Genomic DNA, 22,505 nt, shown 5'->3' with positions numbered 1-22,505 from the left:
ACCCTCGGAAGAATGCCTCCCGTTCACTAACTTTACACGGGGCATAGATAGAAATCATTCTCCACTGCTCTTCCATCAAATTAAAGTCACAAAATATAACGCCCATGGTCATCGGAAATGACACTCAGGTCTGAAAGAGGAACAGACATTTTCAGGAACAAAAAACAACCACCTGCAGTGCCAAATACATGCGTTACGCAGACCTCGTACAAAGTAAGAAAAGACTGTAACGCCCTCGTCACCTGCTCTTCCTTCGCCATTTTGTTTCTTGTTTGGCCAAAAAGTATAATTGCTCCTCGTGAAGCAAACGTAACAGATGGTACTGCTTTCCACTAGAGTTTAGACCTCTAATGTTGAGGGTTCCAAATGCTAAGCCTTTAGTGAAAGGGACAGTTTTATTAGTCGGAAGCATTGTTGGGATTGTTGGAGGAGCCATGCATTGGAAAACGACGTATAAACGACCTCACATGAAAGTTACATAATGCAGAACTTTGCAACTGGTACTAGTAAAGAGAAAGTAGAGCTAAAAAAATCTAAAAATGACATGACCTAAAGCATTCGCAGTTTGAATGTAACCAGAAAGTAACCACCTTCTACGAGGTTCGCTCTCGTTTATTGCCTAGGGGAGGGCGGGGATTGCACCGTTTCTTCCTCCCGTGAGCTGGGTCCAGTCGGGCCCCCCTCTACGAGGTCCAAAGGCCTCTTTGAGGGGTCAGCGCCGTCATCCATTTCCAGGTCGTCTTCGGACGTGGTGTCCGAATGGTGATCGCTCATGCAAGTTGGCTTCGTTAACTGGCCCTTCGAAGGGCCCGAGGCAGCACCGTTGACGTCCGGACTGATGCTCCCAGCCGCAGGGTTGTCAGCTCCCAGGCAACTTGGCAAGATGGTGTCGCTCTCCCGTGCTAGGTCTCCCTTTCGACCGGCCAGAGGACTAGATGAGATGGTGTCGTTCTTCTGGGATAGGTCTCTTTCACAACCGGCTTGGCAATTAGACGCCAAAGTGTCGTCCTCTCGTGCAGGGTGTCTCTCAGGACTAGTTGGACAACTTGAGAAGGTGGTGTCATTCTTCCGCTCTAGGTGTTCCTGTCGTCCATCTGAACCTTTAGGTCAGCGGTAGTGACAGGATGTCGAATGTCGTCTTCGCCTTTCTCAGCTTCTTCTTCATCGATGAAGAACTCCCGAGTTGTCTTCCCCGGGAGCAGGCAGCATCACGGTGGCATAAGTTCGAATGCAGTCCTCTTGCACGTGGCCATAACGATTGCAGAACAGACTAACATGTACCAAAAGCGGAAGGGATATTATAAAAAAAACTAGGACTAACAGCTAAACATGGATCAATGCGAGAAAGAGACGCTACAAAATTATGTGTCCTCCAATTGGCGTCACACCGTAAACATTTTTTTTATTTCTTTTTTTATTACGCAGGTATATTGCATTTTTTCGGAGCAAGATGACGCGTTTTCTCTCACTTGTTCCTAGATCAACAGTATAAAAAAATACAAGCTGCAAATTCTTTTAGCGTTAAAATTGTTGCGCTGTTTCCTTAAGGTATATATTAATCTTCAGCGCGAATTTCACATTTTGCATTAGTTAAACTAAAGTTTACTGCCTATTCTTTTATCTAAATCGTAGGTGAGTCTTCATATAACAAAAAAGAATAAAGGATATTTTTGTGGTGGGTCCCTAATTAAAAGCAACATTGTGCTGACTGCCGCACATTGTATGAGAGGGTAAGTCCAGTTGCTTGTAATTCGAGCAATATGTTTGGTAATAGGGAACATTTCACGTTTCAGATTCGAGAGAGGGTACGTTGCAGCTGGATATTTGGATCAAAAAAAGCGGGGATGTCACTACCAGCGAAGGAATGTAAGAATGATCATTGCTCTACTAAGTTTCGATCTCGAGATAAGATCGCGAGGCGTTGCTTGTGCGGCGAGCAAATTCGTCTGCTTTTTACGCAGCGGATACCATGCCGTCAGAGATTCAAGCTCTAATTGGCAAGATATTGACTAGACACAAACGAATGACAGTTGCCTTTGCCTCTATCGATAGATAGAGGCAAAGGTACGAACATACGGACGAGACAGATACGAACATACGGACGAGCAAAACCTCGCAACGCAATTGGCGGATCGGTCTCCGTTGCGGTTAAACCGCTCTTCAAATCTTAGAAGTCAAGTCAAGGTCGTTATAGACCGTCATTGTACTGAAAGCGATCCTCGCTAACATGAATACCTTTGGCACTGTGTATGCTATCGAGTAATCAAAAATTCGTCTTTCCACGGATCTCTTCTAATTATAGTGTTATTATTGCGCATTTCAAGAGAGGGAAATTATTTCTCAATGCCGCCAAGCACCGACACCGCATGGGGCCGCAGTTGGAAAGATGTGACCTTCTTTCGCCGATGTGTGGATAACAAAGCATGGGTATACGAGTAATGTCTTTATAAAGCAACCAGTCACCGGGAGTGTGGATTGGCTCACCAAGAACGGAGAGGTGAAGAAGAAACCGCTCATTCCATGAACCAAAAAAATCATGAGTCATTCCACTCTGTGAACGTGGATGGCCAGCTAAGCAATTTAGCACACGACATAGACGTGACACAGATCTCTGAACAAAGGTACGAACTATATCCACCCCGAGTAGCCGAAGGAAAGTAGACACGCGCCATGGGACCGCCACCCGGCGGAAAGGCTGCACGATCGACGGGACTGCCACCCGGAAGAGCGGAAGGGAGGGAAAGTAGGCACGCAGGCGCTTGGAACGACGCCAAAGGGCTCTGCGAGCATAGACATGGCCGACGCGGGTCGCACGTTCAGCGGCAAACCTTTGAGAAACCTTTATTATCTACCTGAGACAATAGTGATCTTAAGAATGGTGTCTATTGGAAACTATTCTACTGAAAACGCATATCCGAGTGACGAGACGTATACGTTTTTGCATAGAATGAAGCTATTTTGCATCAAATTCGAGACCCGTGTTTTTGTTGACGGACAGGAAAAATCTACGTAACCCTAGCCATAAACAGCTTAGCTGTAAAAGGGCACCCGCGTGTAAGGGAGCATGGCGCTGCTTTTCCGGGGCTTTCCATTCCAATCAGAGCGAACAATATATGTGTAGCCCGCTCCTCCCGCAGAAGGAGCGGTGTGGCGTTGGCGTCTATAGCATTAGGCCGCCATAGATCGCCGGTGTCGTCTGGAACTTCGAGCAACCGGCTGTCGTGCCTCTTTAACGGCTTTCGTTAAGTCCACCATATTTTAGGGGCGAAGCTCCTAAGGGTCTAGCCTTGTCCGTCCGTCCGTCCGGCCGGCCGGCCGGCGTCCGTGCTCACATAAAAATTAAAAAAAATGTTTGCGCAGTCGACAGGATTCGAACCTGTGCGGGGAGACCCCAATGGATTTCTAGTCCATCGCCTTAACCACTCGGCCACGACTGCGGAACGAGAAGGGGGCTCTGAGATGTGGTAGTAACTCAAGAGCTGGGGATGTCATGGATGACACGTTGCATGTAGCCGCTCAACGTATTTACAGGAGAGGGTGCGGCGGTCAATTGCGTTAAACTTTGCATGCATTGGCTCAACGTTTATAGACGAGAGGGCGCTGTGTTCAGATGTTCAAAGGCGTATATAACCACGTTCCATACCAGACATTCTCTTTCTGACATGGACCGTTGACTTAAGCGGCGGAGATGCGTTCCCACGGCTTCTAGCGGATCCAAGCTGATCCGCTACAAGAACCACTGGCTCTGCATTTCATCGACCATAAAGCAGTAATAATGTTGTCAAAGGGCAACCCGGAACTCAGCACTACCTATGCGCAATAAAAAAAAATCAGCACCATCAGCACTACCTACGAACAATAAAATCAGTATCATCAGCACCACCAGAGCTAGGGTGCCTTCGTGTCGGCTTTGCCGGCTTTGCTTAGTGCGATAACGTTTAACAATTTTGTTTCAAACGCGCTTTTTTTAATCCGATGCGCTTGATTATAGCCTTCTATATACTCGCAAAGCCTGGCAGTTCGACGACGGAGCCATAGAGTGCCCGGTCGTAGATTTGGAGCGCAAGGATCTGGTAGGAGGGATCACTTCTCGGGGAAGCTAGGGGAAGCTGCGGCGAAGACCCGAAACATAATTTTCAAACCCGACGATAATAGAAGTGAGCGCGAGAAATATATGCGGACATTCCATCGCTCGGGAGACTTGTGTTTCGGCGTCCCAAAGCAGCGAGGCGCCCGTTACTTGTGATTCTCCTCTCAACTGTTCTGCTTTCAACCGTTGTCTGCCGCTGTACCCCCCCATTCACACTGGAAGCGGATCCGCGTTCGCGAAGCGGTTGCGAACGCGGTTGTATAAAGATCCAGTGCAATTGCACGCGCACTGGATGTCATCAAATGCGCGTGCAATTGTACTGAATTCTTATACAACCGCGTTCGCAACCGCTTTGCGAACGCGGATCCGCTTCCAGTGTGAATGAGCCCTACCTTTTCACTTTCGGCGGCCGCGTCTCGTGGCGATCTGGCAGGCTTTGTCAGTATTGAGGAAGCAACGGCTTGAAAGAGCCTGTCCCTGCACGCGCGCGTGGCGCTGACCCTGCTACAACGGCCTTTTGTTCTCTACGATTTCTGTGTATTTTATTTCTGAGCGCGGGTGCTGCCGGCATCGGTTAATAAAAAAACAACCGCACCTCCACGTGGTGCATGATGTTGAATGGGGCGAAGCTCTGGTGGGTGCTTGTCTGCGTAGACGCTGAGCCGTAGCTTGCCGAGCCTTTCGTTGGTTTTCATCCATGTCACGCCGCGGTCAAATGCTCAAATGCGTATATAACCACGTTCCATACTGCACATTCTCTTTCTGACATGGATGAAAACGAACGAAAGGCTCGGCATGCTGCGGCTCACCGTCTACGCAGACACGCACCACTAAAGCTTCGCCCCAATCAACATCGTTCACCACGTGGAGATGCGGTTGTTTTTTTTTTTCTTCGCCCTACATGAGCACGAGAGCAGGTGCTCACGTGCTCGTGAGCACCTGAGCGCGTGAGCTCACCAGCAGGAGCACGTGCACCCGACGGCGGACGGACATACGGACATGGCTAGCCCCTAAGCAGCCTCGCCCCTAAAATAATGGCATCACACTAAACAAAAGGACATTGACGCACCCTACGCGATCCTTGACACAATAGCACACAAGGGTTCACGCCAAGCATAGTTTCCAGAAAATAACAATCAATCATTAAGGGCATTCATTTTCGTCACCAATAATATCCACAGAATGATGTAGGGTTTGGTTTTTAGGTTGTTAATTTTCGTATCCAGCATATTTTTTGTTTTAATGAGAAAGCATTAACTATCCTATGGAGCAAGTCGACGTCATCAGCCGTGCCAAACGGCAGATAAATTCGGGAAGCCGCGATCTGAGGCATCCCAGCTTTAAAGCCGCGCAAAAAGCCGCGCAAAGCGGCAAGTAAATGAAGCCGAAGGAGGCCGCCACGCATCAGTTTCAATTAGCGCCATCCTATGGCGCTGCGTGTCCGCGCCGCCAGCGCGCCGGCAACAAGAATCGTTTGGAGCGATGCAGGCGCCCGGGCGCGCCAGGCAATTTCTGCAGCCGATTCCGTGCAGGCGACTGAGCGACGGCACGACCGATGTCGGCGAGGCGCCGCAACTTCACGAGGACGCGCGCAAGAGCGTCCTTCATGCTTTCGTGGTGTTTAGCCAACACCTCCAGAATAATCGAAACCTCTGAACCGCCCCCTTCACATCAATGCGGAGCGCAAGTTTGTCTGCTTCTTGCACAGGGGTTGCCATGATGTCAGAACGCCGAGCTCTGAGTGGGTAGACCTCAACGCTGGATGCATTAAGGTCTACCCACTATCTCCTCAATCAAAGCCAATCAGAGCTCGGCGTCGTTCTGACGTCACCGCAATTCTTGCTCAAGAAGCAGACGACTTGCTCTCCGCATGCACGGTTTACTAGCAAGACCGCGTTTGCATTCACAGAAGGTTTGGGCGCTGCTGGCACGCAGAAGCAGGCCACCGGTATAACGACGCTTCTGCGCATGCGCTGTGCCGACAGCAGCGCCACCGCAGTGGCAATGACGTCAGACAGTTGAGTTGCCAAGGTAACGTCATCACACTCGGATAGTTTCAAATCCAACAATTGTACCCGAGCCCGACACGGGGCTCCGGGCCGAACGCTGGCACAGCACTCGCGTCCAATCAGTTCTACAGGGAAATCTCGAAAAAGAGAACCGTGTCTTTCAGCTCGGGTAAATTAACTATGCACCGCTGAATGCTCCAACATCGTGAGAATTTGATGCATGGCTGCTGGGATAGAACCGAAAAGTTTTGGGAACATTCCGTTACTTGGATCAAAAGATAATTGTGAGAAACCATATTTTTCTATGAGCCGAGTATCACCTCAGCCTAGTATAGTAAAAACAAGAAATGAAAAAGTCAAATTTGGGGGTTTTACGTACCAGACCTACGACGGGCATCTGGCACGCCCCAGCGGAGAACTGAGGATTAATTTGGACCACCTGGGGATCTTTTGACGTGCAATTGAAAGCTCAGTTACACGACACCTTCTCCGCAATAAGCCTCGCAGATTGCGGGCACCTCGACCGTGATTCTAATCTGCCACATGGAGATCCGTGGCCAGCGCTCTCGCCTCGGAGCCACCGAGGTGGCTAACAAGAAATGGCACTGTGTGGCGACCGTAGCGTCTATTTCAGTAAAAAAAAAAAAAAAAAAATAACAACAAAACCTTGTCAGCAACAAAGAAAGAGGATATTGTTTGTTTTGTTTGTTCTTATTTTTTGCTGACAATTTTTTGTTTTGTTTATTAAAATAGAGGTTCCTGGGCGCCCACGATCTCATTTCTTTTGTTTCGACGATATATATTCGATGTCGGCTCATAAAGAAATTTCGCTTTTTTTCTCAAACTTCCGCGTTTTAGCCCAACCACTACAGCTTCACATTCCCAAGAAGATTGAGCTTTCTTCGATGCATAGTTGATTTACACGGGCATAAAAACACAGCTCTTTTTTCTCGCGAACTCCCATACTCGTATTCATCTCAAGAGCCTAGAGGTCGTCCCTGAGGTCGTCCTAGACATCCTTCTCGACGCCGTCCTCTAGGACATCCTAAACACAGTCTTTGACGTCGTTCATGGCCTCCGTAACAAAAGGAGGTGAAAATAAGGAATGCTATCGGACATTCATAAAGAAACAACAATAGTAGCTTCTTCAGCCAATTTTTTGTGCACTGGGTGGTGTAGGTGTTGCCCCCATATGTCCCCATATACTAAACCTGACGACACCTTTTGAATGCTGAGCCTCAGACGAAACTTGAAACCTAAAAAAATACGCCACAAAAAGAGCATTTTCGCTTGCAATTTGTATCATTTGTTCAGATGTGTCTATTCGTGTGTTTAACCAATTTTGAGGCTATTTTAAGGAACTGTTTGAGTGGGGCTTTGTTTAACATATTCTTCTCATCTGCAGATTGAAACGTTTGTGTGTCGGGAGGACGGTTGCGGAAGCCGTCGCGACATCGCTCTCATCAAGTTGGCGTCCCCCTTCGATATTACGAAAAGCAAAGGACGCATTGGGACCGTGTGCCTTCCCCAGAAGAACCGCAGACTCGGGAGGGAAGTTACAATCACAGGATGGGGACTCACTTCTCCGAGTAAGAGAGGCTACATAACTTGCAGTTTTGGTAATCTGAAAGAATGTTCTTTTAAATATTATGAACCCTATAAAACCTCTGGTCCTAGAAAAAAGAAAAAACAGAAACCAAATTCGGCATTGGCATTTAGCAGCGTAAGGTCGGTCCGTCTTTGAGGTGCGACGGCAATGCAGGTTTTTGTTGTGTATGACAGACTTAGGCAGTGCAGCACCACTGCTAGCCTGGGGCCATTAACGTGCATCACGCAGATGCACGACCGCACGTTGCGATGCGATGATCGCCCAGATCGAAACTGGCAAGTGTGTGCATTGAACCCAGAATTCCTCAATTCTGCAGCGCCAGTTTTCGCTCCGCGTGCTCCAAGCTGCTGTGCGCTAACATACCCAGTCCCCCCCCCTACTTATCCAAGTGCTCCTATTCGAAGAGTCACCCATAGCCTCCGAGATTTTTCGCGCGCCCTGCTTTGGCTTATCCAAACGCTCGGCTACCCAGCAGTAAAAGCGAGCCGAACCAGTTGTCTAGAACTCCGCATGCGGCGCTTATATCCAAACCTGAAGCGGAAACAAAACCGCCTCAAAGCACGCTTTCAAGTGTGAACCTGTGGTATGAAGCTTGCATTTTCAGTGCTCACTTCGTCAGAATAGAGACAGGTGAGTCGATCTCTGTTGATTCAAACCTTTAAATTTCGATAAACTTCTTCCTTGCCGAAAGGTCTCTGTTGAGGCGAGAGGCGGGGAGCACACTTCACGCTGCTCCTAAGTTCCGTACACCCACGTTATTGGTGATGATGATTAATCGCAGCAATTTCTTTCTGTTCTTTAGTTTAAAGCCCCTTCATGTTTCAAAAGTAGCGCAAGGCTCCACTATGCACGAGGCACGTGCAACGGGCAGCGCTTGGGACGATCATGGCGGCATAGCCCAGCACTGAGCTAGACTTCAGACGCCAAGGGGGATCGGTGGCCGAGTGGTCGGTGGCCGCTAACCTGGGGTCATTAACGTGCACCACGCAGTAGTGATACACGATGCTCATCCTGATCGAAACGGGCAGGGGTAGGGCTCGAACCCAGGATCCCTGGGTTCTGCAGCGCGAGCTTTCGCTCCACGTGCTCCGAGCTGGTGTGCGCTGTGCGCTAGCCCATTTAAAGGGATACTGAACCAAAGAATTTAGTGTCCATAATGAGTGGCGCACGTTCCTTCCACGAGTGAGCAGCCGCCGGTGTGCGCGAGCACACGCAACGAAAATGACGTCAAAGACCTCAATTCGCGCTTAAGAGAACAGTGAAATGCATGAGTTTCGGGCAACTTTACTAAACCACTCAGTTGGTAAACTGCCATAGAGACTGCTCTGAACAAGTGTCCCTGATCTTTCCTCGAGCACCGAGGTAATGACGAACACAACGCCGCCATTTCTCCCGCAGCGGCCACTCGAGGAACCGCACGTTATTTCTATTTTGGCTTTGACCGGTCACTTTGATGCCGAAACAGATACAATGGAAAAGGTTACAGGGGGGGGGGGGGGGGGGGGAAGGGGAGGGGGGGGGGGGGGCCGCGCCCGTCTCCCCAGCGGACGCGCCGCGTCATACTACGGAAGTTAATATGCACCTAGGTGGGGACGCGCCACCTGAAAACACCGCTGAGGCATAGTTATATAAAAACAATATTAATTGTGCCGCAAAACCTTGAAAACTAAAGATTTTAAAAACATCACGCGCCCTTAATTTTGTACTGAACTCCAATAAATTTCACACAAAAAGAGTATTTTCCGCTAATTTTTACGGAAAAGCATGCTTTTTAAAAGCTCAAGGTGACCACAGTACAGACAAATGATAAAGAGTGGCGCTGTTGTCGTATCTAGCTCGGTCTCGGTGGACGCCTGCGGCCCAGGTTTCGACGGCGAGTTTCCCAACTTAGTGTTTTAGTAACGTTGGCTTCGGTCCAAAGGAGAATAAAGACAGGCTTTTCATCTCTACAAGTGAAAGCTACGTGCTTGTTAGACCAATTAATCGCTTACCTTCTACACCAGACACCACTGTGTAGATGAAAAACTCGCCTTTATTGTCCCTCGGCCCGAAGCCCATGCATTTCACTGTCATCTTAACCGCTAATGGAGGCCTTTGACGTCATTTTCGTTGCGTGTGCTCGCGCACACCAGCGGCTGCTGGCTCGTGGAAAGAATGTGCGCCACTTATTATGGACACTAAATTCCTTGGTTCAGTATCTCGGCTTTAAGCCCACTCGGCCACCGGTCCCCCCTACCGGCAAATGAAATCGCCTCAGGAGATCAGCTGCCGCGCGAAAAAATCTCGGAGGTCAGTGACCACCACAAGAGATATAATTACTTTGGTTGTTTCTAACTAAAATTTACCATCTCCCAACCCGAACGAAATGACCGTCCACCCGAGGTTGTAAGAACGGTGGAATAATATACATTGCTAAATTAATCTTTCTCGCTTGATTAAAAAGAGTCGGATAGTCTTTTAGTCGTGTTTAGGTTTAGTAATTGCCCTGTGTCATAAAAACGTGGTAACCACAACGTCCAAAAGTTGTGAGATAATTTTATTATGGAACTTTCGCCATCGTTTATATGAATTGTTTCTTCGGCAACTTAATCAAAAGTTAATATGTACTGGAGTTATAACGAAAGTATAAAAAGTAAGTTTAGATATTAACTATGGTCGGTGACAAGTTAAAAACCCAAAAGAAGCTTCGCCTCCATCACGCGTTTGTTGCCCTCCGCCGGGCCTTTGCTGCGGGTGCGACGAAACGACTCAAAGGCAGAAAGCCCTTCACGTCGTTTTGTCGCCGTAGCGCCCACGTCTAATGATATGCCTTCTTGCATGTATGAAGGACTTACAAGCTTTAGCAACCGCTTGTTGGCTATCACCGTTCCTGTGAGAGATTACAATTTCTGCAAGGGATTCTATCCGAGGTTCAACCCCAAAATAATGTTCTGTGCTGGGATACACGGAAGGAGGACGGGAAAGGTACGTCTAGTTTTCGCGGTATAATACACAATTAAGGGCACCGTTTTAAATGTCTTATCATTTATTGCCCTGGTGCGTGCAGCCGTCTTTTTTTTTTTTTTAGGAAGGTCCTGGTTTGGTTTTTGACTTGTTTGGACTGGACTGGACTCGATTGGACTGGTTTCCTGGAGCCGCCGTGCTCTTTCGCTCCCTTCGTTTGCTCGTTTTGTCCCCTTTCCCTCTTACGAGAGGGATTCTTGTCACACGCTTCCAATGGCGCGTCGCGGGAGCGGGAGAGGAGGGGATTGAGCGGCCGTGGCGGTGGTACAACGTTCACGACATCGTAAAATCGAGGCGCAGCGACGCCACAGTTTGCGTGAAACCACCGAACACGCGAGGAGGGATTGGCTCTTCGTAGACAACGGTATGGGGATCGTATTCAGTGATCGACGAAAGCTATGGTGACCGCATTCAAATCCGTCGACGCCCGGGAGAAGACTGACTCTCCAAACACAACAATATCCGGACTGTCGCGAGGCTAGAGTTATCATCCTTTGCTGAGTCGGAACCCCTTCCATAATTGCTGACGCATATCGTCAAGAATCAGCGTGGCGACAGAAGCAATTTTTGACATTGTTTTTAATTGATCATTACTAAAATAATAAAAAACATATGAATCTCTTTAACCATAACCTAATAATCGCAAAGAAACTTGGTAGTTTTGGGCGTGAACCTTAGGCCCATTTCTGGATTATGGCGTGAGTGAGCCTTGGGCGTTTGGGACCATTTTTGGAGTATAATACATACATACCCTTTCAGATTCGCGTGCCATTCGTCAGAAGTTGTTCCAACCTCGTTTCGTAGCCTCAAACATTGCGACCCGCGTTTGAGGCTACGGGCAGAGCGCTGCTACTGTCTAAAGTGATGCCGCATTACTGGTGTGCCTCGCTGTGCAACCAACAAGGATATGGAGAGTCCCTGAGCAGTTTATGGGAAGTGTTTGATTTGCTGGGCTTCGATTAAAATTTTTAACCCAATTAATCGCCACCCTTTAATCGATTAATTCGTAGCGTTGTTTTTTATGAATAATATATTAAAAGCAATGCAACAACTCGTCTTGCCTTTGAAGACTTATTTTACTCTCTGTTACACTGCGGAAAGGACATTTATAATTGAGGATACATATAGTTCAACGATTCAAGGACTCGCATATTTTTGCTCCAGCTCCGAAGACAAAGAAGTGTGTACACATTCTCCGACAGGAAGACAAGAAGTCGAAGTTTGGGCGATGCTTTCTTCTTTTTTCACAGAAAGGAACCTCAATGAGAAGGCGTTGATTGTTGTCTGCGTTTTGGCGGATGGTTTTTGGATTGGATTGGATTAGATTTGGGGCTAACCCCTTTGTATCGGGGGATCTCAGCAGCGCTGGATCTAGCCTGGCTAGTAGCTACACTAGCCAAAAAAGTAGTTGTGTTCTTTTGCTCTCCTCCACCAACACTCCAGTCTCCTCTTTGTCACCTCCACTGGCTGCGAGCTATCGGCGTCGTACTAGCCATGCGTGCGTCCAGTCCTTGCTGCAGCTACATGGGTGATTCGCTCGTATTCGATACTGAAGTGAACTTACGCTTGCACTGTACGAAAACGGCTTTTTGCACATGATGCAGTGGACTTCCTTCGAGTTAAAAACTTTACCACTGGAGTTTACTTTAAACCCAAACTTTCCAGAGAGATTGCCTTTCATACTCGTGAACTCGTCCATTTTTACGGGCCTAATACTGGAACAAATAACCATGTCGTTGTTAGCTTCCCAGCTTGTTTTTTCTGCTTGTTTTTCTTGCCTCCAGGCAGGATGTGTAATAGATCCTCAACACGTAAAGTTTTGCGGTCGCGCGGAGATAAATTGCGGGCCCGGCTTGTTCGTCTGTCTTCGGAAGAACTGCAATGTATATCCTCGCACACGTGACGCATCGCGAGCGCGAGAATTGAACCTTGCTCAGAACGACCGGGTACACGCCACGCAGTGTTTTCCTTAAGGCAGGGGGGGGGGGGGGGGGAGGGGGGGGGGGGGGAGGGGGGGGGGTGTCACCTCTAGTCACCCCTAGTTCGGTCAGGTCGTCCAGGATACAGCCATGCGTGCGTCCAGTTGACTTTTTTTTGAGTACCGATTAAAAACCGATTAACCGGTTAAAAGATTGGATCGCGATTAAAGCCTTAATCGATTAATCGGAAGGTTAATCAATCAATTTCCCAGCCCTTATTGATTTGTTTACTCTTTTTCTCCGTAAGGTAAATAGACAAACATTTTCAAACGGTTCAAATTATCAAGGTTACCATTGCCGGGATTCACTTATGACAGTTCAAGAAAGGTTAGGGCGTCGCCCATTCTGTTAACATTTCTCACTTCGTGATCGGTTCGTTGGCGTTCTTGTCGGCATATGCCTCCATCTGATTGGCCGGGGACAGCTTTACTGCGTTTCAGCTAGAGTCCACACGCAGCCGACACTACGAGCTGATGGCACCAATGCGGAGAGCTAGTCGGCTGCTTCTTGCGCAGGAGTTGCGGTGACGTCAGAGCAACGCCGAGTTCTGATTGGCTCTGATTGAAAGGATAGTGGGTAGACCTCGAAGCAAGCTGCCTTGAGGTCTACCCACCAAAACTCGTGCAAAAAAGCAGACGAACTTGCACTCCGCATCGCTGAACCAATCACAAACAAAAAAGCCCCAGTGACTTGCAGTTTTGACGCTGCTCAATTGGTCCCATTACTAGCGAATTGTAATATGTCTTATTACATGAATTTTAGGGTGATTCTGGCGGTCCTGGCGTGGAGAGGATTGGACGCAAGTCAGTGCAAGTCGGGATCGAGTCTTTCGGAGACCGAAAGGCAGTACGTGTTCCCGGGTTTCAAACCAAAGTGAGCGCTTACTTAGATTGGATCAATGATACACTGAAAATGCTTGAGTAAACGTTTGTGTTTTTTAACACAAAATGACCCATAAATGTGGGTGTGTGTCTACGTTTTGTTATGTGGTTAGAAGGACGTTACCAGACGAATAGGCAGTGTCAAGTTAAGAGTTACGGAGACCCGCTTCAAGGAAATGAAAAGAGGGGTGGGGGGGGGGGGGGGGGCTTCTATTTTGTAACTTTTAAATTTTTTGCTCTAATTTCAACAAAATATGCCAATAGCTCCGTCGTATCGAATTTCCACATATATTCCAGCTTTCATAATCTGGTGTCAACATAGACATTTTTGCAAGACTTATCTACTTTTCCTATGCCAATCTACCGTAATAATTATACCGATTTGTTACTTCTCGCATTGAACACCAGATATAACAGTTTTCTGATCGCTGATATGAGGAGAAAATAGGCTTTATATTAAAGTCGCCGGAACATAAATCTGACTTTTTTCAGCGTTTTCTTTAGAGAAAATAAACGTATTTACATTTGTCGCTAAATGTTGTTCTTGTTACAACTAGTCTGGTACCGGTAATCTTTTTTTCTTTTTTTTAATATCTAAGCGTGAAAATCGGCACAAGCGTTTTACTAACTTTGTTAGTAAAAATAAAAACTTTCAGACGTTTCATTTTTGTTTGACTCCGTGTATAGCAAGCAAATGCTTTGGCTTCTCAGGGGAATCAGAAAATTAGGCGACGCAGGCTACTCTAAATGTTTCAAAGCGTCCAATTAAACATCCTACATACGATTCTGCAAGGAGCCATTAGTCTCTGAATACAACTATTTCCAACAAAAATTTGGACCCTACAAACAAACTTCACCTTTTTATGTCTAGTTTTTCTCGAACTGCCTGAAAGACGTTCTGGAGCAATTCAACCTCATCGTAGGCCATGGCCCTAGAGAATATAAAGGCATACTCAATATTTTATTGCTACGCCACTCCGAGGTACAAAATAAAACTTAGTAGTTTATCGATTAGTATTTCAAAATGTTTATCAAAATCTGGTTGATGATAAAACCGTGTGTTTATAAAACAACATGGTGCGTAATAATGTTTGATTCAAAACGTCTATTATTGCATGGAAAATTAAAGGAAAAAATAATCACATCCGCTTATTTGAGGCCGAAACGAATGGACGTGTGAAATATAACGTGAAGCGCCGATGCAACTCACAAAACATGTCTTCTTTCCTGTATAGGTTGTGATAAATAAATGCGGGACTCTAGGTTCTCCAGCTCTTAATAGTAATCCGTGGTGTACAGACATCTAACGTCATTTCAGTTCTTACATAGCGGACCGAGCTAACAATAGTCGATAACAGGATAAGAATTTAGGGGAAGCTCAGCCTCCAGCACGCGCTTATTGCCTTTCACCGGGCTTCGGCTGCGCGTGAGACTAAATTTTACCAAAGGTAGAAAGCTCGAGATGGAGGGGGAAGGGGAGCCCGCTCTTACTTTTTAGCCCGTCACCGACTATAGCCTGCGTCTAACGGCCATGTAAAACCGCTTGATCAAATAGTTGCCTAAGATCTGAAATTCAATATTTACCGCGACGACCAACAAAAAGGAAAAAGCGCCTATTTATCATAGGTGTTTGGGGCTACACAGATTGAACAGCCCACCAGCAGAGATTCCGCTTAAGCCCTCCACTAGCCCCGTCCGTCCGTTTCAGCGGTCGTCCGTGTCGACGGCTCCCAGAGGAAGCGCAGTGCACCAGAAGAGCAGATCTCACGTCTCGCTTATTCTCTCTCACTCCAGCGACTGCTTTGTCGCTGGCCTGCCACCCCTTGGGTGTGGCGTTGGCGTAGTTATGGGCGCCACGTAGCGGATCCACCCACACCGCCCCTCCCTTCAGTGGGAAGCTGGACTACGGGGAAAATGACCAACATCACCGGTACCAGCTAGGGGTACGTGCTCTTGGCTGACTGTATTACACTTGGTGGTTGGCCACCTCGTGAACTGTTGTCTTCTCACATACCCCACAGTGCGTATGCGTCACCACTTGCGTACGTACGTACCTGACCACTTGCTTTGTTTGCGAAGCATCCAGGATCACGACTATCGAGGCTATTTTTCAATTCGGAGAAATCATTTTCAAGGTAACGCTGAAGTCCCTCTTTCGCGGATGTGACGTCATATCACAGTTTTCGGAATCTCCGCTCTCGCGCCTCTTTAGCGCCCATCAAAGCTATGCACGTGCACTCCTGCTATTTTCAAAAAGTAAAAAGGTCACAAAGAAACGTCACGACTGGTGTCAGTGCGGGCGCTGCCCACACGAGCTACACGCACTTGGCGGCCGAAATATATGGGTATGACGTAACGATTGGTCGGAATCGGAAACTCTTCATGTTCTCTCGCGCTTGGGGGAAAACGAGCGTGCTATTCAAATTGACAAGAAAACAATACGCCAGAAATTACCTCTAACTCTTTTTTTAATACTTTCTTTGGCTTCTTTTTAAAGATCTCTGTACAACCTCGGTTTTCTGCAGGGAAGATAATCCTCTTAGCGCTCCCCTCTCCTTAGCTGCGACGATCCAAGTTGGGCAAAGTAAAAAGTGGAGAGGATAAAAAAATGACGAGGCGGGCAAAAGCAGAAAGCGCGAAGTGTACGTCTGCCTTTAAGAGGTTCCGTTATCTCGAAACAACGCGGAATGGAATCTATGAAACTGATGGGCTCACATTTTTCCTGTTATAAAAACACAATCACTCCTTTAAGAAGCGCAAATAGTATGGTCCAAACTGGAAACCAATAGAGGGGCTGTTGTCGTGACCCAGAGGTGCAATGACCCGTTGTTCCGCACAAACTTTGACGGAATACCCCCCTTCGCCTATTGCATGAGATGAGAAACTGGAGTATACCGTGCCCTGATAAAGCTTAGTCCTTTTTGTTTTGTATGCCATCGCAACCATAAATTTATTTTTCGGTTAAATTCGTAGTGACAAAAACTTTGCCGCCTAGTGTTTTTCGGATTTCTTCGCATTTATCCGAAAACGCAGAATCATATGGCATAGATGTCACCATTTCCTTTTATATCTAAATTCTGCCCATGTTTGGCATTTTGAAAAATGTCCGGGTTTACACCCGAAATATTTGGTCGCATGCATTCAGCTTCACTACCTGTGTGCAACTTTGGAGCCCAAACTAACCGCTAATGGCGAGGACAATTACCGGGTGCATAATTAACTTGTTAGAATCTAATTGCAGACAAACACCTCTAAATAACGTAATCAATAAAGTGATACCTTAACCCACAATAAGGAATGAACGCGTCGAGCCTAAACAAGAGTATAATAAATGATTTTTAAAAATTGTGCACCGTGACGATAATCCCTATCACTCCAGTCTGTTGCACCGTAAGAAGGAAAGCACCTCCGACGAATCCCTTTTTTGATCACTTTAATAGAGTGAACACTGGATAGGCGGCCGAGTTCTTCCTTGCCTACTCTCCTGAATTTGCTTTTCTAAAGTGGAGAGCGAACGACCTTGCGTTAGCTTGGCTTTCTAAACCTGCAACCAACTATAATGAACACTAATAAAGGCGTTTTATGTTGCGTATTGCTGCGTGACTTTGACTCCAATTACTGCAAAACAATTTTTACAAGTTTTAAAATATAATTATATATCAGGGGTGACCAAGCTGACCCGGCCTGAGAGCCGCAAACAAGACCATGAAACTTCTAAAATCCGCGGGGGGGGGGGGGGGGGGGGCACACTTTTGTCCAGAGCAATAAACGAATCTCGAACTACTTTCCATCTGTCCTAGTCAAAAGCAGTCCAACTGTACGTAAGCTAGCCGTAGCACACGACTACCTAACCGTAACCTGTCTTTCGATTGTGGTGCCTGGAACGCGTCTCCGACTGGTGTGTTTACCGCCTCCAAAAAAGTGGTCCCTCGATTTCCGCCTGATGACGTCATAAAAGTGTCATGCTGTCGCCGATCGCGATACTGGCGGCGTCTCAATAGTTGTGGTGTATATGGCAGACGCCTCTTCTGCTGTAGGTCGCTCTCCACTGTGACAGTCCACGGAAGTTAAAGCATCCGGAAGTTGGGACGCCTGGGACGTCGTGACGACAGCGACACTCGCGTTCGCTCGTGCTTTTCGCCAGCATTTCTACGGCCAACCGCCAGGATCGCGACAGGAAACAGCATGACACTCCGGCTTCTGTGACGTCATTTGTTGCCACATTGGGACCACTTTTGATGTACGGGCGGGATAGGACGCTAAACCCACCAGTCGAAGACGCGCTCCAGGCACCATACTTTCGATTTAAAACGCGTTCCATTTCTCTTTTTGGGGAAGTGCTCGTGTGATCGGGAGTGAGGCGGGGGAGAGCCGCACTTTACACGCGAAGAGCCGCATGCGGCTCGCGGGCCGCAGCTTGGCCACCCGTGTTATATATTATACTTATAAAAAGCAATACTGTCCATTCCCTGTTATCCCTCATGAAGAAGGGACCGCATGCTGGAAGTGTCCATCACTGGAGCGAAAATCTCGTATCATCTGCCCTTGTAGCACAAAAAGGCAAATATATTGGTAAAATCGCAACGGATTTTAAATCAGATTATAACTTAAGATATGCACGGCTCGCATGCCGCGAAATTTTCCCCCTCTCAAAGCCCTGGTCATCTTAAATGTTTGCCAATTTTCCAGCCCCTTAATAAAAAAAGCTAGTTTTGTGTTGTTCGGACTGCAGTGTGAAAGAAAGCCAAAATTACCAATATATGCTGTCTATGAAGGCTTTATCATTTTTATTTGAAAGTATTGTATCCAACTGAGCTATAGGAAGCTGCTGATATAACACCCTTTTGTCATACTGTAAAGTTTGTTATAGTTAGGTTTTGATTTGATTATTTTCCTGTTCGAACTGCCAATCACTGGGCCCCTTTGCCACCAGACTTTAATGTGCACGAATTGTCATTTTCATCAAGTTTTGTGGTCAACTACAAGCTAGGATACTTCGTAAACATTGAAAAATAACAATGGGCGTCATTCCTCGTACCACATCCACAGTCCACAAATTCTGGTGAAGAGAGCTAAGAGGCACAACTCCGACCCTCTGGCTAGTGCATAATAAAACAAAAAAAAGCAGTTGCATAAATGGTATAGACAGTGATAGTTCAAAAGGAGAAGGTGTCATTTAACAACACAATTACAAAGTTGCCAGTGCTGAGGAGTAAGAGGGGGCTATTGTCACTATCGCAGCAGAAACCACAACTGCTGCAATGTTTACGTTCACTCGGCAGTCAATTTTCTAGCAACGAAACTGCTTTAGTGAGATCACAGGATGGCAAGATAGATACTTTAAAAGGATCTGCCGTGCCAGTCGCGCATTTATTACAGGTGAGATCTGCAACGGCTGAAAAAAAATATAACACTGGAAGCATGAACTGTCAATTTTTATTTCCGAGAAAGAGCGAGGCTGAAGTCTGATTACATATTTGTCATCTGCAGATATAGCTCAAGACAAACGAAATAAAGGTAAAAAACACAACAAATCTATGCTTAGAAATTATTACAAAATGCAAAAATAAACAGATTGACCGACCATTAAAAGAACTCGGTAATCCCAGCAGACTCATGGCTGAATATGTACACAAATATATGCTAAAATAAAATAAGAATCGTGCTGAATATATATTCCTTGAGACTTAGCAGCTCTGGCCCATCTTATTCTGTCAAAATCACCGAAAAATCCTTAATATTAGGACAGCATAGAAATCACCGATTATCCATCATAATACAAAACAACGTGCAAAAAGACATAGCCGGATGTAGAATGACATTCATATCTTAAAATTCAGATGCAGAGGGCCAGGCAACCCAGAAATATACCATGTATAACACCTTTCGTCAGTGCAGCTTCTAAAGGAATTTCACATCATTAAAAGCGGTGAAGCGTAATTCAAAGCAAAATCTTCAAAGATGAGAATTCAACTAAGAATGGCCGAATCTTGTGCACAAAAAGCTGTTGATGCATAAACTCATTTCAGGAACAGATCTCCCGCCAAAGCAACTACTGAAAGGGGATCATAGCATTGTACACAACGTCGAAATGAGAACCTCAGAAAACATTACTCCACACATACCTCAGTACCAGGAATTGTAACAACTGGAAGAAACAAGTGTGGGAGTTAAAACTGCCAGCCCTTTTCCTTTTTATTGAAACACGGTGAAATCAAATTCAGTCGTATATGTATTTTCCGGAAGTTTGCACCTACACAAAGCGGAGTAAATAAAAACATAATAATGAAGTCATTTTTTTTTACAAATATATTACGCCATACCTGAAAGGAATACCTAGAGAACGTGCGAAGAAACATGAAGCAAGAAAAAAATTATATGGCTTTGCGTACACTTAATGGGTTTTTGCCTGTGTGTGTTTGATTATTGGCTGTCAGATTAAAAGATTCTGCAAAGCCTTGGGAACGCAGCTTGCCTTTAAATGGTTATAGGTTTTGACCATTGTGTTCGATTATGGTGGATACGGAAATTATAAGCAAAGGCTTGGGGGAACTGCTTGCGCTTGTAAGCTTTTTGACCACTGTGTTCGATTCTGGTGCATCATACTGCATTATCTCAGCAAAGGCTTATAGACAAAGCTTGCACTTGTCTAGATTTTCTCTTGTTAGTTCGACTGTGGAGGAATAGACTGCGATTGTAAGCGAACGTTCGTGGGCACTGTTTACACTTAAAAGGTTTTTCACCACTGTGTTCGATTATGGCAGATCAGATGGGTACTGTAAACAAAAACTGAGGGGCAAAGTTTGGGCTTCAATGGCCTTTCACCTGTGTGTGTTAGATTGTGGAGAATCAGATTGCCATTTTGAACAAAGGCTCGGCATATACTGCTCGCATTTATAAGGTTTTCACCATTGGGCGTTCGATTATCGCGGGTCAGATTGATACTGTGAGCAAAGGCTCGGGGGCAAAGCGTGCACTTGAACGGCTTTATCTTGTGCATGCTCGATTATGCAGGATCACACCTTTATTATAAGCCTTGGGGTACTGCTTGCGCTAGGAAGGCTTTTCACCTGTGTGTATTCGTTTATGGCCGGTCAAAGTGGACTTCTGGGCAAAGGCTTGGGAACTCAGATTGTGCTTGTATGGCTTTTCACTTGTGTGGGATTTATTGAAGTCAATTAGATTGATATTCTGAGCAAAGGCTTAAGGATACAAGATCACTTCAACAACGTAACACCTGTGTGCTAAGCGTTTCTGTGCACATTGAATCTAGAACCAGAGGACACTTGAACTGATCGCCACCATGGGTAACCAGGCGGCTCATGATTCCACGTTCATCTCTAGTGACATGTGCAGAAACAGTATCCGAACCAGATGCCCTTGGTGACTTAAAGTAGGCAGCAGGACTCCACCAACAGTCCTAATATATCACCTAAAGATGACCTTGTCCGCAATAGGACTCACACGGAAAGCACAACCGAGATGATGACTTTGTTCAGAAATGAGTAGTTACTGCTGGAATGGAGCTTTAGCAGTGCGGGTTAATATCTTATTACCTTTTTTTCGGTTAATGGAAGCGCTCAAATACAATTGAATCCATTAAACGTTTTATTACCATGAATCTGTTTAAGTGTCTTTGTTTCCTCAAATGCTGTAGATGCAGTGGTGGAAGCAGCATTAGACCTTTCGTATCAGGTTTTGTGGCAGCCAAATTATTGGTTTGCAGCAAACGCTGAAGCTTTCGGAGCAGCCACTAACATCTGTTAGCACATCGCTTCGTATAACAATCTGATTGCCTCGCTAATTGAGTTGATGTCTGATTTTTGAGGGGTCTGCTTTGGTATCGAGGCATATTATTTATTACTTTTGTAGTAAGCAGATAGGACACAAAAAGAACACAGGCTTTACTTTTAGAAAGAGAAGCAACGCGACGTTCCACTAGCGCTAATTAGATTGTATTCACAATTTCGCTCCCTGTTTTTGGCAATAAATGATCAGATACCATTTATTTATCAGAGATCATCGTTTAAGGATTTCATATGGAGTCCATTAAGCAACTATCCTGGGGCCACTCCTTTTTTTCTATTATATATAATGATATAGTAAACATTAATTCAAATAGCAAATATATAATATATGCAGATGACTCGCCTATATCATTTTCATACGGATCCGAAGACCTTATGAATAAAGTCAATGTATTTCGTTTAAGATTTAAAGGTAGGGCTCAAGTAAAATGTGTTAAAATTAATGTATCAAAAACAAAAGAAAGAATGGTCAGCCCCATGGTTCGCGTCATAGGCTGTACAGTCCCTCGAAATTTGGATCATTCAACATTGAATATGTGAAAAAACATTAAAACGATTGGAGTTATTTTAACTTGCGATACCCTATTTATAAATAGCGCTTCAGTCCTGATTGCTATGAAACCCTCTTGGCCCTTCAAAACCTTTCAGCCCTTCATAACCCCTCAGCCTTTCAAACCCGTTTAGGCCCTTCAGCCGTTTAGATGCTGTCAGCGTTTCAGATCCCCTCAGCCTTTGAACTTTTTAACGCGAAAATGACTTTGAACCAGGCCCAAAAGGCTGTTTAAAGCGCGATTGGAAGTTTTTACGCTGAGTTTTACATGAATATTGATACTCAAAAAGGCGACAAAAACCAAGGTGTAGTCAGACCCGAGCGCAAGCAGCTCTAGACGAAAGTAATCATACCAAATTGCGGCAATCAAGTTCTTTATTGCCAAAAATAACTTTCGATGTACTCGCATAACGCTGGGTAAGTTCCTGAGATGTACGGTAGTTGAGCTCTCGAAAGCCAATAAGTGCACCACACACACACGCACACACACACACGCACACTGTCAGTTACACGTTTAGCGAAAACCAGAATCGCGAAACCAACATGGGCCTCCGTTGACGAAATCCTGAGCACGGG

At 46.0% G+C, this 22,505-nt stretch overlaps 1 non-coding gene across 1 annotated transcript; it reads right to left on the bottom strand.

The window, feature by feature from the left end:
* Nucleotides 1-3,355: 3,355 nt before the first annotated feature.
* On the bottom strand, nucleotides 3,356-3,437 carry Trnas-aga. Its single transcript has one exon. It is a non-coding gene; the product is annotated as a tRNA-Ser (tRNA).
* Between the last annotated feature and the right edge of the window lie 19,068 nt (nucleotides 3,438-22,505).

This window comes from Ixodes scapularis, unplaced genomic scaffold (genome assembly GCF_016920785.2).
Source record: "Ixodes scapularis isolate PalLabHiFi unplaced genomic scaffold, ASM1692078v2 PGA_scaffold10__122_contigs__length_95168666, whole genome shotgun sequence".
NCBI classification, from domain to species: domain Eukaryota; kingdom Metazoa; phylum Arthropoda; class Arachnida; order Ixodida; family Ixodidae; genus Ixodes; species Ixodes scapularis.
This window is presented reverse-complemented; position numbering and strand designations above follow the sequence as displayed.